The sequence below is a fragment of the Pinus tabuliformis genome, chromosome 3_1 (assembly GCF_031772625.1).
Source record: "Pinus tabuliformis cultivar Carrire ecotype Pingquan chromosome 3_1, CPIR1, whole genome shotgun sequence".
NCBI lineage: Eukaryota > Viridiplantae > Streptophyta > Pinopsida > Pinales > Pinaceae > Pinus > Pinus tabuliformis.
The window spans coordinates 813,044,351-813,063,732 of record NC_142301.1 but is presented as its reverse complement, the minus strand read 5'-3'; positions in this window follow the sequence as shown (position 1 = coordinate 813,063,732).

Sequence of the window (19,382 nt, the reverse complement as noted above, 5' to 3'; positions counted from 1 at the left end):
AACAACTTTTAAACTGATGAATCTACCTCTACAAGTGAAAATTTGACATATTTACATCATGATCCATAAATTTACATTAAATTACATCACAAATTTGCCATTAAGAAAGTGAAAAAGTCAAACTGGCCAAAGCTGGGCAAAAAATAGAGTAATACTTGGTCAAACTGGCAAAATTTCCTCTATGCGTCGTGCCTGATTCTCTATGCGTAGCGCCTGTTTGAAGCCACGTTTGCAGGCCTTCCCAGTATCCAAATTTTCTCCAAGTGTGCTTTTTGGAAATTTATTTCTGTCTACTTTCCAACCCAAGTGGCATTTTTTAATTTTGCCTCCATTTGCCCCTCCAAAATTCAGTTCTCCCAACACTGCTTCTTGTGTGTCAAAATAGGGGCAGTAAGGTCATTTTTGGAGTGTTTTTGACCTTTTTGAGGGCTCAAAACCTATCCAAATTTCTTGGAAATTGGTAGGAAAGCATATTTTTTCATGCCAAATCCAAAAATTTTGAGTTTTTGTCATTTGGAGGCTCCTAGCAAAAGCGAGCGCCACGTGGCGCGACGCATAGAGCAGAAAACCCTGTGTTAAAAATTTCTATGCTTAGCGCCCTTTTACAGACCAGTTTTGAGGGCCTTCCCTGTGTCAAAATTTGGTGCACAATATCTCATTGGAAATATTATTGATTCTACCTTCCAACCCAGCTTGAATATTTCAATTTTGAATTCATTTGCCCTGTCAAAAGTCAAATCTCCCAAGACTGCTCAAAATGTGCCAAATGAGGTTGCCTCAGGGTAGAGTGATGTTGCAGTCAACTTTTAAATGTCTTCCTCAACTCCAAATTGAGCTCATGATAGCTCATTGGAAATATCTTTGTGTATAGTTATTATTTGACTCATCGAGCAAGTCATTAGGCTAACCAAGCTAGAAGAAATCTTGATTTTCCCAAGGTCACTTCAGAGGTGCATCAATTCTCCCGTGGCAACTGTATTTTTGACATTTCTCTAAAACCATAACACCTGTGTAAAAAGTGAAGGAGTTTTTTCTTCCTTGGACAATTTTGGACAAAAACCTCTCTCAATTTTCCCAAATTCATCTTTCCTTTCTCAAAAACATCATTGGAGTAAAACCTATCCCGATGTGTGGAACAAGGGATTTGTCGAAATGAAGCGAAATGAAGGGGATGAGGGGCTTCTAAATTCTTGAGAAAATTTTTGGAAGTAGGGAGGGATGTTATAAAGTAGGGGAGAGTGGAATTTAAAATATTGAGTGAGGGGAAGGGGTCCAAGAGGGCTAAACACAAACCCAACCTAGAAAATTGTCAAGTTGTAGCAAGAAACTAGGGTTTGTGGAAAAATGAGAAATTTGGGGGATATCAGTGATGGGAAGTGTTTAATAAGGTAAATTAAAGATAGGGGAAGGTGTATGAACATCAGGATACAAGTTTTGCTGATGATTTGACCATCCAAGAGAAATTACCTTCAAAACCCTAGGAGAGGGAAATGAACCTTGCCTAGGCACAACTGAAGCATGAACAAGGTGTAAAATGACCCATTGGAACCTAACATGATGATGAAAACCCTATGAATGATGGTACACTCAGCTGAATGGTGATATGAAGCTCTTGGGACAACAATTAGGGTTTGGGAATTTTTAACTAGGGTTTGGGATAGTTAGGACTAGGGATTTGGGATTAATAATTTAAGGATATGGGGTTGATGAAAATGTAATGAGAAGGAGAAAATGAATGAGGGAATGAAGGAGTGAGGGAATGAGAGATAGCTGGGAGTGGAATTGGAAGCAAAATGACAAATGCAAACCCTAGGCAATCGTTTTTTGAGAAATTGCAAGGAAGTAGGGTTTGAGTTTTTTCACACTAAACCACCGTAAATTTTTAAGAAAAACTCTTTCACTAGCAAGGAAAAGAGCTTGACTTACTTGCACACTAGAAGAGTTGAGAGATTTTGGCAATTTGAGGGAGTTTTTAAGCGAATCGGGCTTGGCAGCTCTATGCGCCGCACCTCAAACCCAACGTGCCGCACCTCCTGTGTGCGTCGTGCCAGTACAAAATAACACTGAAAATCGTGGCCCTATGTGTCGCGCCTCTTGTATGCACTGCGCCTCTCACCCAATGCGCCGCGCCCACAATTTTACACAGTTTTTCTCCAAGTTCGCTCCCTTTGCTCAACACGACCTTCACTTTGCCCAACCTTCCTTCTTGGAATGCCAATGAGCTTTCGAATTGGAAAAAAGGATTTATATACAAGTGCTTTTGATTTTTCCTTCATAAAACCCACTTTTATAAGGTTTGCAATGTGACTTATTTTTCAAACTCTGTTTTTGGGCAGTTTGCTTTATTTTTGCCTGTGATGAACTGAATGCTTTGATTTTTTGTTTGCCTTGCAGGTGATGGAGATGCTGAAGCTTGGTAAGGTGACCAGGGTTGCCACTGAAGTTATTACATATGGAAAAACTAAAGTTACATCAAATTTATACATAAAAGCATAAAAAACTATGTTTTTCCTCAAAACAGGGTTTTGAGGAAAAATCAATCACTGAGCATGTGATTATAGAAATTATTGTTGTTGAAACTTTATTTTTCCTGCTCATGTGCCTGCTAACCTTTATTTAGCATTTTGAAGACCTTTTTGACGAAACCCTAAACCTAATGAGACCTAAAACCCTAAAAACAATTTTTGCGGATTTAAAGACAAAAAATGACTGCAGATGATCTAGATGAATGAAAATGGGCCAGCAGGTAAAGGACATGAGGGAAAATGTATAATAAGCTACTACCGTCAGATGATCCATGCTACTAATGGAATGGAGGAGACTGGGCAGGACACCTAATATTCAATGCAATAAGAGGATTTGATCTCTGATAGAGGGATGAAGATACCGACACTAACATTGGCTCCAATGGGGATGGTATCTCCTTAGAGGTGCCAAGAACTACAGATCTCTGGGAAACAGGCACTGCCTTCGTCCATTGGGCTATGGAGTCAATAACTTTGAAAAACCAAAACCAATATCTTGACAACAAAACATCGAAACTCAAGACTCAAGACTCATAATTGTAATGAGTAAGACTAACTCAAACTGAAACAAGATACTCAAAAGCTAAAACTAGACATTCAACAGCTGAAACTAGACACTCAAAATTGACGAAAACAAAATATGACTCAAGACTTACTTAACCAAAACAAGTACTTACAAAGCTTTTAAATGGCTGCAGACAATTGAGATTTGAGAGCTTCAAATCATGATGACAACCACCTACCTATTGATGAAATATGTACAATCATGTGTAGTGAGCCTTCCAATATAACCAATCCAGTAGATGGCTACATACTGAAATTCTGCTCTCACTTTCCTCGAGTAGACAGAACGATGTACATGTAGGCAACTCACAATAACAACTGAAACCAAGGCTTATGCTAACGAACCAGACAACTTTTATCTTCTCTAATGCTTGCAAAAGAATGTCGAAGGGATCATGAAAACCCTGAAGCACTAGCTTGTCTTGAGATCCATCAGCAAAAATACAAGTACTCCCTTTATTCTGATTTGAAAGAACAGTGGGTTGTTGATTGATAGTAACTGACTTGAATTCTAGCTTACTGTGTCTCTCAGACTCACATTCCTCAGTTTCATGGTCTAGGTCATTCTTAAATAGAAAACAATATTCAAGATTATCAAACATGGCAGCCTTATCATTTTCATGAAAGAGAATATTATCTATTCGCTGATCTATAAGGCTAATATCAAGACTGTCATCATTTTCAAAAGAAGAAAAAATTTCACCAACACCTTCTTGACCATGTGCACACTGCAGACCTGCATTAGCTTGGGCTGGAACCTGACCTTTTAGGAGTAGATCTATTTCATCTTCAGATAGAGGAGATAATACTTTCTGTTTTGTTTTGCTCAAGTGATTTTTGTCTTCTTGAAATAACATTTCAAAACATGAAAAATCTGAATGACAGTCCCGATCTTCTGAAATTTGGAAACATTGTTGATCATCTTCATATGACATGGCAATCAAACTATCCAAATTATCATTTACCACTGAGTTATCAAAAGAAGATTTTTCACTTACTCGAACAAAGGTTTCATCTTGTTTTTCATGAAGGCTTGGGTCAGTAACTTTTTCTTCTTCATTCCAGATGATCTCAACAATAGAGCTCTCCTTCATGGGATTCAAAACAAGGTAGTCTTCATCATCACGATCTAAATCTAGATCTGAAATAGCTGACTTGACTTTATCACATTCTAAAATTGAAACTTGACTTTCATGCATGCTGTGCTCTTCTATGGATAGATCTGAAATAAAACCTTCTCTTTCATCATCTTCCACCCTACTAAGATCTTGATCTTGCTACAAATTTTCCTGGTCATCTTGATAAGTATCACTCTCTTTATGCTGCTGAAATGGATTTTCATACAGGGCTTCCATGATCTCATCATCCATGAAGTCATCATCTTCATAAACTTTCTCAAGACTTTCTATAAAACTATAAACATGTTTGCAACAGTTCTGAACCAAATTTAAGGATGGATAAGATTCTTTATACCTTTCAAAGAACATGGCGTGAAAATCCTTTAAACAATAAATACAAGTAGGTGGCAAACTTTCATACCAAGATCAGACTTCACCTTCCAGAGTGGCCATGAATATCCTCATCAAGCAATCTTCAGGAAAATCAACCTTCAACTTGCAAATATGTATGTTAAATCTAACCAGATGTAAAGCAGCATCATTCCTATTATCATCTTTAAACATAGGCAAATTCCTTTGCCAATTTACCTTAGGAATTTTATTTGGGAAACCTGGAATGTGATCTCAGCTCATGGGAGAATACCTTCGATCCAGCGAAACTATTTGGATAACAATGAATTCACCAAGAAATTCTTCAGGTTACTGATTTTGAAGGGTAGAGTCACCATAAAAATTCTGAACCTTTGGATTCTTCGACACTAGAGTCACCAGGTGAATGATTTCAGCCTTCATATGTGTCTGACTACTGTCCACCATCAACAATCAGATCTAACTTGATACATGTACTGGGGCAACTTGCAAGTTAGATATTCCGTTTATAAGACTAGACCGGAGATTGACTGAAGCAGCTTTTATCTACTTTCGCTAATGCAAAGTAAGAGCGTTTCGAAGGCTACCTGGCTAACTTTAGGCTCCATCTGTAGTCTATAAAACAAAACAATGATAATAAAATTTCTTCCCTAGTATGGTCACCACTATGTTAGTGCCTAGATTTACTTCAGGTTGAAAAGGTAGGATCCAAGGCCAACATCAAACCACGCTTAGACTGGTAGCTAGCCCTACCAGGTTAGGAGAGGGCTCTCTCCGGGTCAATCTCAGCAAATTATGATCGATGAGGGCTTGAGATGACTGAAATATCTTCTGATATTAGGCTAGGTATATGTGCAAGATAGTTTGATTGAATAAAATGATGATTTTGTTGGCTCAGATTGAAAGGCAAATTTTGGGTGCAGGGATCGAGGCTCAGTCTTGTAGAGATCTCAATGGGGCAAGGTAGGCAATTGTTTTTGGCACTTAAATTTGAGTGAGATGAAAGGATTAGATAGGTGAGGAGCTGAAGAGGGAAAGGAAAGTCATGGATCCTCTCCAAATAGCTGAAAACATCAAGAAACCAAAACAAACCTCAAGTAGAGCACTGCAATTTCAATGGATTCTACTTACACTCTTGTTTGATTTAGATGAGAAGAAATAAGAGAGATAATGGCATACAATCATATAAATAATTTCACAATTACAAAGGAAAACATTGTACCAAAACAAATTTCCAAATGGATCCCAAAGACTGCTGTAAACCCTGGTCTCAATTCCTTACTCAAAATGCTGATATGAATGTACAATGAAGCTCAAGGATTTCTCAAAAGTCAAACCATGTTAATGACTGAAAAACAACATAATATAGATATTCATAGCTCATCCTGGTCTCTAGGGGTCTAGCTAACATGTTTAGGAGCTGTTTCAACTAATTCTAAACTGAGAACTAGAAATTAGGCAACAGAACAACATGCCTCTAGAAACAAGGGAACTAATTCATTCAGTTTCAAACAACTTCTAAACTGATGAATCTACCTCTACAAGTGAAAATTTGACACATTTACATCATGATCCATCAATGTACATTAAATTACATCACAAATTTTCCATTAAGAAAGTGAAAAAGTCAAACTGGCCAAAACTAGGCGAAAAACAAAGTAATACTTGGTCAAACTGGCAAAATTTCCTCTATACGTCGCGCTTGATTCTCTATGCGTAGCACCTATTTGAAGCCACTTTTGAAGGCCTTCCCGGCATCCAAATTTTCTCCAAGTGTACTTTTTGGAAAGGTATTCCTGTCTACTTTCCAACCCAAGTGGAATTTTTTAATTTGACCTCCATTTTCCCCTCCAAAATTCAGTTCTCCCAACACTGCTTCCTGTGTGTCAAAATAGGGGCAGTAAGGTCATTTTTTGAGTGTTTTTGACCTTTTTGAGGGCTCAAAACCTGTCCAAATTTCTTGGCCATTGGTAGGAAAGCATATTTTTTCATTCCAAATCCAAAAATTCTGAGTTTTTGTCATTTGGAGGCTCCTAGAAAAAGCGAGCGCCACGTGGCACGGCACATAGAGCAGAAAACCCTGTGTTAAAAATTTCTATGCATAGTGCCCTTTTGTAGACCCGTTTTGAGGGCCTTCTTGGTGTCCAAATTGGGTGAAAAATAGCTCATTGGAAATATTATTGAGTCTAATTTCCAAACCAACTTGAATTTTTCAATTTGGAGTTCATTTTCCCTATCAAATGTCAAATCTCCCAAGACTGGTCAAAATGTGCCAAATGAGGTTGCCTCAAGGCAGAGTGTTGTTGCAGTCAACTTTTGAAGGTCTTCCTCAACTCCAAATTGAGCTCATGATAACTCATTGGAAATCTCTTTGTGTCTAGTTATTATTTGACTCATCAAGCAAGTCATTAGGCCAACCAAGCTAGAATAAATCTTGATTTTCCCAAGGTCACTTCAGAGGTGCATCAATTCTCCTGAGGCAACTGTATTTTTGACATTTCTCTAAAAACATGACACCTGTGTAAAGAGTGAAGGAGTTTTTTCTTCCTTGGCCTATTTTAGAAAAAAAACTGTCTCAGTTTTCCCAAATTCATCTTTTCTTTCTCAAAAACATCATTGGAGTAAAACCTATCCCGATGTGTGGAACAGGCGATTTGTTGAAAGAAGCGAAATGAAGGGGATAAGGGGCTTCTAAATTCTTGAGAAAATTTTGGGAAGTAGGGAGGGATGTTAGGAAGCAAGGAAAAGTGGAATTTCAAATATTGAGTGAGGGTAATGGGTCCAAAAGGGCTGAACACAGGCCCAACCTAGAAAATTGTCAAGTTGTAGTAAGAAACTAGGGTTTGTGGAAAAATGAGGAATTTGGGGGATGTCAGTGATGGGAAGTGTTTAATAAGGTAAATTAAAGATAGGGGAAGGTACTTGAACATCCGGATACAAGTTTTGCTGATGATTTGACCATCCAAGAGAAATTACTTTCAAAACCCTAGGAGAGGGAAATGAACCTTGCCTAGGCACAACTAAAGCATGAACAAGGTGTAAAATGACCCATTGGAACCTAACATGATGATGACAACCCTTTGAATGATGGTACACTCAGCTGAATGGTGATATGAAGCTCTTAGCACAACAATTAGGGTTTGGGAATTTTTAACTAGGGTTTGGGATAGTTAGGACTAGAGATTTGGGATTAATAATTTAAGGATATGGGGTTGATGAAAATGTAATGAGAAGGAGAAAATGAATGAGGGAATGAAGGAGTGAGGGAATGAGAGATAACTGGGAGTGGAATTGGTAGCAAAATGACAAATGCAAACCCTAGGCAATTATTTTTTAAGAAATTGCAAGGAAGTAGGGTTTGAGTTTTTTCACACTAAACCGCCATAAATGTTTAAGAAAAACTCTTTCACTAGCAAGGAAAAGATCTTGACTTACTTGCACACTAGAAGAGTTGAGAGATTTTGGCAATTTGAGGGAGTTTTTAAGAGAATCAGGCTTGGAAGCTCTATGTGCCATGCCTCAAGCCCAACACACGATGCCTCCTGGGTGCGTCGCGCCAGTACAAAATAACACTGAAAATCATGGCCCTATGCGCCATGCCTGTTGTATGCACCGCGCCTCTCACCAATGCACTGCGCCCACAATTTTACACACATTTTCTCCAAGTTTGCTCCCTTTGCTCAACACAACCTTCACTTAGCCCAACCTTCCTTCTTGGAATGCCAATGAGCTTTCGAATTGGAAAAAAGGATTTATATACAATTGCTTTTGATTTTTCCTTCATAAAACCCACTTTTATAAGGTTTGCAATGTGACTTATTTTTCAAACTCTATTTTTGGACAGTTTGCTTTATTTTAGCCTATGATGAACTGAATGCTTTGATTTTTTGTTTGCCTTGCAGGTGATGGAGATGCTGAAGCTTGGCAAGGTGACCAGGGTTGCCACTGAAGTTATTACATATGGAAAAACTAAAATTACATCAAATTTATACATAAAATCATAAAAAACTCTGTTTTTCCTCAAAACAGGGTTTTGAGGAAAAATCAATCACTGAGGATGTGATTATAGAAATTATTGTTGTTGAAACTTTATTTGTCCTACTCATGTGCTTACTGACCTTTATTTAGCATTTTGGAGACCTTTTTGACGAAACCCTAGACCTAATGAGACCTAAAACCCTAAAAACAACTTTTGCAGATTTAAAGACAAAAAATGACTATAGATGATCTAGATGAATGAAAATGGGCCAAAGGTAAAGAACATGAGGGAAAATGTATAATAAGCCACTACCATCATATGATCCATGCTCCTAATGGAATCCAGCTAGCTAGGCGGGACACCTAATATGCAATGCAATAAGAGGATTTGATCTCTGACAGAGGGATGAAGATACTGACACTAACACATGCAGTCCACAAATTTTCTGCCTTCTACTAGTCAACCTACTAGCCATAATACACCACCAACATCATCCAAACCAAGGGAGGTTGGCTCATCTAGCAGAGTTTCAGTGAAGATGAAACCTAGGGAATAAATCACTTAGACCTACATAAGAGGGAAAAGTCTTGTGTTTTCTCTAGACATTGTTGAAAGGGCCAAGCCCACATCATCACAGCAGCATGAGACACCATTGGATGAAGAAACATGGGGTCATTTTTACACTGACATGGCAGACTTGGAGATGCATGAAGAGGGAAAATATTTGGTGCATATTCTTCAAGAGAAAGAGGTTGAGATATAAGTTCTCAAAGTCAAAGTTTGTGAATTTCTTCCTTCAGCAGGAGAAAAAACAATTCAAGGTCAAGCAATTCTTGCTTGACAAACCTAAAACAGAGATAGAAAAAGGTGATGCCAAGGGTAAGACAGTCATAAATCTAGAAGAGATTGAGGCCATAGGTTTTCATCTCAAGCCTAGGAGGCCTAAGACAAGAGGATTGAGGATGTAAAGAGAGCACATCACTGAGCCATCTTCTACAATAGAGCAGGTTAATGATCACTTTGACAAGCTTCTTGATGGGCCAACAGGGCCATCAACTTGTAAAGGCACATGGCCAGGCATTATTACACCAGAAATAGGGTTTCCCAAATAAAAATTCAAAACTTCAAGAGAAAACTAAGGGAAACCCTGATTCAGCAAAACAAGGGGGACAAGCTTGAGTTATTGGTTGAGGCTTAACTAATAGCTTGAAGAATCATTACCTATCTCGAAGGAACAAATTTCAAACACTTTGAACAAATTTTGGTCCTTTTCGAAGATTTTGGGCATTTTGGAAATTTTACACAGTTTTTGGGCAGAAAAATGTAGTGTGTCCCACGCTACATTTTTCTGGAGGCCTCCAAATCATGAAAAAATTACATTTTGGATTCCTTATGAACTGCACATTAAATTTTTGTAACTGAATATCCATGTAAACAACTTTTTCTTGGTCAAAAAGTCAAACATTACCAAAAAACACCTTTCTTCCATGTTTTCAAGAGGCATGCTACGTTTTTGGAGTAGCTGTGGGAGAAATGGTTTTTGGAGGTCTAGAAGCAGTCGTTTTCAGTGCTTGAAGATTCTATGGTGTAGTAGACAAACAAAGCTTTCTCCATCATTTTTCCTATATTGATTTGGAGTTTTGGAACCCCTCCAAAAGTCACTTACAAGAAGCACACTACATTTTCTCCAAGCACACTACATTTCCAGGCAATTTGCTACGTTTTTGCCTGGAACTCATTTTTCTCAGTTTGCTAAGTCCAGTTCGACTTTTTCTGATGTAATTTTTCATTTTAGGGTTTGTGACGATGCATTGAGGTGTAATTATGTTTTTCAAATTAAAAAATTAGGAATATTCATGCTTGTATAGGTTCTTATGGTCAAATGAATTAGTTTTGCACTAATTGGGAGTTGGTTTCTAACCTCCCTAGTCTTAGGTATGCTTGGAGATATTCTTGTGAGCAGCTCCTTGAATGTTGGATTCAGCCCCTAAGAGGGGGAAACTGATATTTTGATCTATATGTAACCCAATATTAGTTAGAGAAAGGGTTGGATATTAGTGAGTGAAAGGTTTGGAGATTGTATTCAAATATAGTTTTATAGGAAATCAAATGACAATTGCAACTATTATTCGGGAATTATTTGGTTGTGATTTTGTGATAATTTTTTTCTCTTTGTTATAGTTTTATATGAATGATAATTTCATCTTCTTTCGATATCTATTTTTTTCAGTGATTTTCCTAAGAGGTTTTAAATAAAATTCTTAAGTTTAAGCTCTGTTTTGTTAGGAATTTCATGTTTATGTCACCTATCTTCTAATAAATGAATTCATGCTTGCCATGCTTATTTTGAATATTTGTGTTTCCAACCTACATTACATTGAAAAAACCCCAAAATATCACAAAGGCATACCTACCCTTCTCCTTTATATCTCTTGCAACTGAAACCTTTAATCTTTTGACCTAGTTCCTTGATTTTCGCTCTTGATCCAGTAAAACCATAAATTTCAAAAATGTAGAGCTGAACATATCTAGCCTAATATAATTTTTCCCACTCCAATCATATTTGGCTATGAGCTTTATAGAGAGAGCCCTCTTTAGTTTAGCAGGGCTAGCTGCTGAACCCTAAGTGGTTTGAGGTTACCTCTATCGATCTCCTTTCTCAGCCTTGGGATATTGTGGAGGATAACATACTACACTATCATCGTAATTGTTAAAAGAAGTAAGAAGGGACCCTAGTATAACGAACACATGAAACCAGTTAGGGTTAAATGAATGAAGAAGGATTTGATTTGTCAAATAATCCATGCATTCACTGATGCTTAGAGAGGATTTCAAGTATGATGAAGAAAAATATTAGCATCAAAATATTCACAAGAAGGATCAGGAGTTGATTCTTTTCAAAATAATGTGACAGGTATGAATCCTTCGATGAAAAAAAATATTCAGAATAATTAGACTCATAGTTCCATAATTCTATGAGAGATACACATTCCAAACACAAATTTGATACAAGATATTTACATGATGATGAATTAATTAAAGAATATTCATGAATCTGATCAGAAATATAATATTGAAAGCTCGAAAGACTACATCCAAAATACCAAACACATTTTGAGAAGGAATTTACATCTAGTGAAACCATGCAAAGAGGAGGATTTTCCAAGAGAAAATAGATCTGACATAGTTCAGGGACCTTATGAGAGTCACGAGATCTTGACATAACCATCAACGAAACTTGCAACACCTTGAATCCCTAACAAGTCCCTAAAATTTCAATGATTGTAAAATCACATTTTGAATATTGAACCAGATCATGCATGGTGTTAGAATGGTTGCTTTCACTGAGTTCAATGAGCTCATTATTTATCGGATGGAAGCCATATTTTTCATCAAATTTGTCAGATTTTACAACTTCGACAACCAGATTACTCAAGTCGAAAAATTCTTTTGATCACAAATCTAGAGATGTATGAATTAGAGAAATTTCATGAGCAAGTTGATTTGAATAATTATCTTCATACACAATGAGAGATGATGAGGGATGGGAAGAATACTCAAAATCATGGATATCCTCACTATATTGTGCCAATTGAGAAGTTAAATCATGAGATGGAGAACTTGAAGAGCATGGAGTATCTTCGTCGCAGGTTTATTCATCATAAAATATGGGACACAAGGGATAATGATATGAAGAGGAAGTTCCCATAAGAGCATATTCTTCGACCGAAAGATATTTTAGATCAAAATCTATCAAATTATAATCTCCATGAGAAACTGAAATATCAGCTAGTGCACATGGGAATTCATCATTGCGTACATCAACAAAATCATCATCATCAAAATTATTGTTTCAGAAGAATAAGGATATGATTTCATTTTATTCACTACTGATATTAGAAGATTGAAAATCATCCAAGAATGTAAGAGCATCATCTTAACATGGAGAGAATTGAAAAAGAGAAGAAAAATTGAAAGAATATTTACCTTCCTGCTCCTCTACTTGCGAATGTGACACCCTTGTACTTGATCACAAATTGAATGAGAAACATGGAAATCAAAAGAGTGTGGAGAAGTAGTTGGCAGAGAATATTGATCAAGAATATCATGATTCAAAGAGTCGGTGCATGCATATGATATAGGAAAATAAATTTCCTTTGTAGAAATAATAATTTAAGTGGAACTAGATTCAAGATTGTAGTTAAGAGCATTAATGTCATCTTGAGGAAAGAAAGGACTAGTCTTCACCATAGGCTTCTTGATCCATTCTTGGAATTCATCTGTGGGATTTAAGTATGAAAAGTGGAAGGAGGATGAGAATATGGATTCAGAAGTTGATTTTCAAATTTCCGAAATTTATTAACATCGCAAGGAGCACCCTCATCGAAATTTGAAAAAGAAGAGGACAATGAACAAAAGGAATATGAAGTTCCTCCTCTGATATTAGAGGTGTCTTGCAATTTACAAGAGTTGGGGAAGAAAAAAAATTAGGTGGTTTGGATTCATTATGCAAAGAGATATAAACCAAACACTCAAAATTTTGTTTCAAGAAATCTCAATCCATATCTTCTTTTAGAAATTCATAATAAAGGTGAAGGAATCGATTAGAGAAATCCTCAACTGATTCATTAGGCTTCATTCTAAGCTCTTTGATTCTTTTATAAACATCTTGGTAATCATACCTACCAAATGCTAATTAAGCTCCTCGATGATATGGTCAAGAGAATGAATGGAAACAGGTGGTAGAGTTTGACACCATCGGCTAACTTGCCCTTCAAGTGTGAGGCATAAAAGAATACAAGCCACATCTTCACAGTTAATTTCATATTATTGATACAACTTAAGGAAAAGAGATGCATGCTCGTAAATGGATGTATCACCCTCACCATTAAAATTCATTTGAGAAAGTCATGAAGAGGATCATAGAGGTTTGAAAGTTCACTAGGGGATAGGTTAGGAAATCACAACGGAAGTATGATTTGAGGATGATCCATTTGAGATTAGAGGCTCAAAACAAATTCAATGGGAACAACTTGTCATCTAGACCTCCTTCTAGCGCCACTTTGTTGATGGTGTTGTAAATCCATCAACCAAGGTGGGTCTCCCTGACGATAAGTCCCAATTATACCTTACATCGTTTGTAGTAGAAGCTCCATCTGGAGTATCAACCTGACTACCATGTATTATTGTATATTTTCCTTGGCTACAAAGTTCAGCACAAGAGAGTGATACACAGGTATCCTCAAATCATAAAGTTATTATGCCTTGTGAAATGTTCAGTTGCGGAAAGTATCAAGGTCCTTCTACTGAAAGGGGAGATAAAAACAGGCCCTTTAAAGACAAGTAATATTACTAATCTAGAAAAGGCACAAGATAACATACATAAGAATGAATTGTTGATCAAGCAATGAAATAGTTCACAAGGAAGAAATGATTGTTAAAGAAAATACAACACACCTTTAACAATATAAGTACCAAATCCACTAAAATAGTTCAATTTCCTTAGTACATATGAGAAAAACATACATCAAAAACATTTAAAGTGATTTCTTACGATATTCATGACATATGAATGAAAGTGTGTCAGCTCAATGAGCTTATGAATTAAGCAAAAGTTCCAAGATACATCAAGACAACAAACACCACTAGCCCCAAAAGTGGATCATTAGAGCAGTCACTTGCTCCTCCAAAACAACTATCTTCCTCTCTAATGTCTGGTAGGAGGAGACAAGGTGAAAATTCCTTTGCATCTACAATGAGGGTGTATATGTAACAAATGGGTTTATCGTTCACCTCCCATGTGACTCTTGGACTAACCTCATGATTGTTTGACTTCTCTATGACCTTTCAACTCCCACATGACTTTTCACATTACATAGATGAATCTTGGACTTCCATTTTATGTTACATTTTCCAATATAGAATTTACATAATTTAGAAATGATGTGGCACATGATGACTCATGACATGACATGACACTTATAACATGGACTGCATGATGACATGGCAATGTCAAGCCACTATTTGTTGTTACTTTATCTTGAATAAGAAATGTGCAATGCTTCATATTCATGAGCGATATGTTTTGTTCTTCATATCCACCCTCTAAATGGTTGTGAACCAGATGGAGCCTTCATGTGGTCATGATCTTTGATCTTTTTTGTAATCTAGTGTTCCATTGTATTATCGCATGATGATCATCTTATCCCTTCAACTCCATATGTGTCTTATAGCATGGTCCCCTTCTCATATTACTCCATTATCATCCTGTCATGATAAGATAGAGTACCTACAACTGAAAACCATTCAAGCTGACATCAATCTAAAAACCCTTAACATAACATATTTCATAAACTCACCTGTTAGAACTGGAACTAGTGACTGGAATTTTTGAAGTATGAACTTACAAATTCGATTTCATTTGCACAACAAACTCAAATTATCCTCTTCTATACTGTCTTCATTTCTGATACCATGTATATTTTTATTGTAAATTCAATAGCTTATGTGATATGCTAAAACACAATACAAGAATCTAATCTACTCTTCAGCGGAAACCAAAATTGACCGATGAAAACAATAAGCCAAAAAGGAAGAATATCAATCGAAAATAACAAAAAAAAAATCTAGGGAAAGAAAATTCTCAAAAACCTGACTATCTATATTTCATTAACCAGAAGATCTGATAAGAAAATACAATGCTTGTTCAACCCCAACAATTCCATCTCAAGTACAATTTATCTCTCTGCTTCACAAACTAGCTCACGCTAACACTTAGCCAAATTTTTTTCCTGCCAAGTCCCTACCTCCTTTCAAAATTCCTAAGAGAATTAGCCCATATTTAATTGGGAAATTCTCTCTCCATAACTGTGCAATCCATCCATATTACATCAACTGATTGCATACACCATTTGTACAACTTGGAAAATTATACAACTGATAGTACATTGTCCCTGAATTCTAATCTCAACTGATTCTTCCTCTAAACTAACATGCATGACTTATTTATGAGTGAATCTTTAGTTAATTGGTGTGGTAGTGAAGATTCATTGATGCTAATCCCCACTACTAGACCTCTTACTAGTTCCTCCAAGGATTAGAACTAGTTGAACTGATTATAACACAGTTAGACTGAGTTAATTAATTACAACTCAAAAGAACTCAACCTAGACCCCTAAAATTTAGGGATCACTCTACATCAATCTAGATAGACTTATAAATCGAATTTGCTGAGCCAACCAGGTCAAATTAACTTAGTTAACTATTACAAGTTTCTATGAGAATAGTATTTCAATTTAATTCCTAATTTAATTCAAGGATAAATTAAATTAGAATTTCTAAATGCTATTTTAAACATTTCTTATTGCTATTTTCAACACACATGTCTGCTCCAACCAAAACACCTTAGGTGCAAATGATAATATTCTTATAAATTCATGCAATAAGTTCTATCTCGTGGGCTCCATCTACAATGCCACTACCCCAAGCTTTAACTTCCGCGATCCTCTCTGCTCCACGACAAGACATTAAAATCTCTAGCCGATGATAGAAAATAGTTTGTCCCATGGCTCTTGTTAACCTATGGAACCTTAAGGCCATGAACCCTACCAAACATCAATAGGACATAACTTTTGATTCCTTGGGAAATTTTTAAACTACCATATACTGTTAGAAAGGTATCTCCAAGGGTTGTCCAACTATGTATGTTCTAAAGGAATATGAAAACCTTTCTTGGGGAAAAATTTATGGAGTGCTTTGTCATCCAACCATCATAGTTATATATATATATATATATATATATATATATATATATATATATATTCTTCGTCACTTATCTTGCGACTATGATGGTTCTCAACTAATGACTGCACATATTGACACACTCCCCCTAAACATTGACAACACTTTTTCCAATCAGTCTCCCATCCAATTCCAACATAAACATTCCAACAATCTCTCCTGACATAGTCATCTCAAACTGAGGTTGACATTAATGCCAACTAGAAATGTAACAATGCTAACAATATACCCCTTTGGCATTGGTGTTAATCTCTGACAAACACAAGAACAAGTTGTTATTTGATGTTACTCTGTTATGTAACCAGCTCACAAAAAGATAGAAAAGATAGATCAACGCCTTAGAATTCAGCGTCTTCGAGGGGGAAACCTCCTTTACATTACACAAATGAACAATTCTCAGATGATACAAATGAAAAGACCTCCTTTCTATATATAGGAGTCTAAGGGGTCATAACATAATCAGAGCCGACATAACAATAATAATGTAAGGGCACAATAATAACAACAGTGGGCTTCTATGTGGCACAATAGTAACAATATGGGCACTACATAGGTACATCAATATAACAAGTGGGTTGTACTAATAACAATAAGAGGTTACACTAGTAGTATAGGGGCCTAACATGCCCCTCTCCTTCAAAAAGCATTGTCCTCAACACTTGAGTAGTTCTTGATGTTTCTATATAAAATTCTTGTCCTCCCATGTGGAATCTTCAGTGGGTAAGTTTTTCCACTTGATGAGATACTCTGAAATTGATTGATTTCGTAGCTTTCGGGTTCTTGTTTCTGTGACTACTCCAGGTTCCAATATGATTTTTTCTTCCTCTTCAATTTCTAGCAATATTGTTTGAATTGGGATCTTTTGCAACTTTTGAATAAGTGTCCATACTTCTTCATCCTTCTTCCATTCATCCCTTGCTTCGTTTATCCAATCTGGTTGGATAATAGAAATAGCACAAAAAAATGCTTCCACATCCTCATCCTTGAAGAGTCTTCCCATTCGGTAAGGTTGCCATTTTTTAAGTGCATGTAGTATTGCCAACATTTCCTTCTCATAAATAGCTTGTTTGAGATGTAGCAGTAAAAATACCCAATCACCTACATCAAGACATTTTTCACTACGATGTTGATCTACCTGTTGTTTTGTTTGATTTTGCACCGAAGTGGCGTTATCCTTTAAAAGTTGGAGAACTTCTTGTTGATGCTCGATGTGATCTTTCTCTGCTTGAACCTTTTTCTTCTTGATATGTCCTTCTATCTCTAGAGTTTGAGGAGTGGTAATTTCTTCCAATCCTTTACAAGATATGGTTGGATTCATTTCTTGATGCTCGATGTGATCTTTCACTTCTTGAACATTTTTCTTCTTGATATGTCCTTTTATCTTGATAGTTTGAGGAGTGGTAATTTTGACCAATGAGTTACAAGATATGGTTGGATTCATTTCTTCTTTCTCGATGTGATCTTTCACTTCTTGCATCCTTTTCTTCTTGATATGTCCTTCTATCTTGAGAGTTTGAGGAGTGGTAATTCTTTCCAATGCTTTACAAGATATGGTCTGATTCATTTCTTCCTTCTCTGGGGTGGGGTCCTGGCATATGTCATCTTCTTTTGATGTTTCTTGATCCTTTTCTTCCTCCTCTTTATATTCTATGTAAAATAATTCCTTCTCAGCACACTTATGACCTTTAGTGCATTTGCTATCACAATTGTAACAAAGCCCTTTTTCTCTTTTTTCTTCCAATTGTTGTGGTGTAACCCTTGTAGGTTGTGGAAGGCTGGGAGAAACAACACTTCCATATTTATAGTTGTGAGGGGTATACTTCCTTGTTTCCATAATTTTGCTTTCCACTATGTCACAAAGCCCTTTTACTCTTTCCAATTGTTGTGGTGTTGCTCTAAAAAAGGTGTTGCTCTTTGTATCCTCATAATGTGCTATCATTTCCTCTGTGAAAATTGACCATGTAACAAGTTGTTTACGAGAACAAAGCCCTTCATACCATAAAAATTGATCTGGTTCTAAATATGAAGATGCAATACATACCTTTTGTAATAGTGGTACACCATGTAGGTCAAAATATTGCTCCATCCGAAGTATACAATTTACTGGATCCTTGCCATCAAACTTCCTCATCTTGCTTTTTCTTGATTTTAGGAGCTCAATCTTGAAACAACTGTAACTCTGTACTTTTGGATCTTTAAATTTTGAAATTGTGATCTATAGTAGCCCTCTGCGTTCTTTCCAATGCCACCAGTCTGATCCAAATTGGATTCTCCAAGAAAGAGTTATGCACAATCTCCCAAGATGACCTAATTATAGACCTTTCCAGAAGATCGAACTTGTATGAAGTGCCACATGTCACTGTTTCGACCTTTGGCTCTGAAAAATATATATAAGAAACTACACTCCGTCCTCTTTCTGTACCTTCTCACGAAATTTCAATCCAATGCTCAGAGAGAAAGTTATGACGATTTTCCCCAGGTCACCTATTTGGAATGTAATTTAGGAGTCTGCAAAAAGACCAACTTCCGCAGATCATATCTCTGCAAATATAGTGCAAAAAGCTCTGAAATTTGGATCCGAGATTCAACACGATTTCTTCTCAAATGGGTTTTTTTTACCTTCTGAAACGTCACAGAAAAAAAGTTATAGTGAAAATGCCACGATGACCTGTTTGGAGTAGCAAAACCCTAGAATCCAAAGCTTTGATACCAAATGTTATGTAACCAGCTCACAAAAAGATAGAAAAGATAGATCAACGCCTTAGAATTCAGCCTCTTCGAGGTGGAAACCTCCTTTACATTACACAAATGAACAATTCTTGGATGATACAAATGAAAAGACCTCCTTTCTATATATAGGAGTCTAAGGGGTCATAACATAATCAGAGCCGACATAAAAATAATAATGTAAGGGCACAATAATAATAATAGTGGGCTTCTATGTGGCACAATAGTAACAATATGGGCACTACATGCGTACATCAATATAATAAGTGGGTTGTACTAATAACAATAAGAGGTTACACT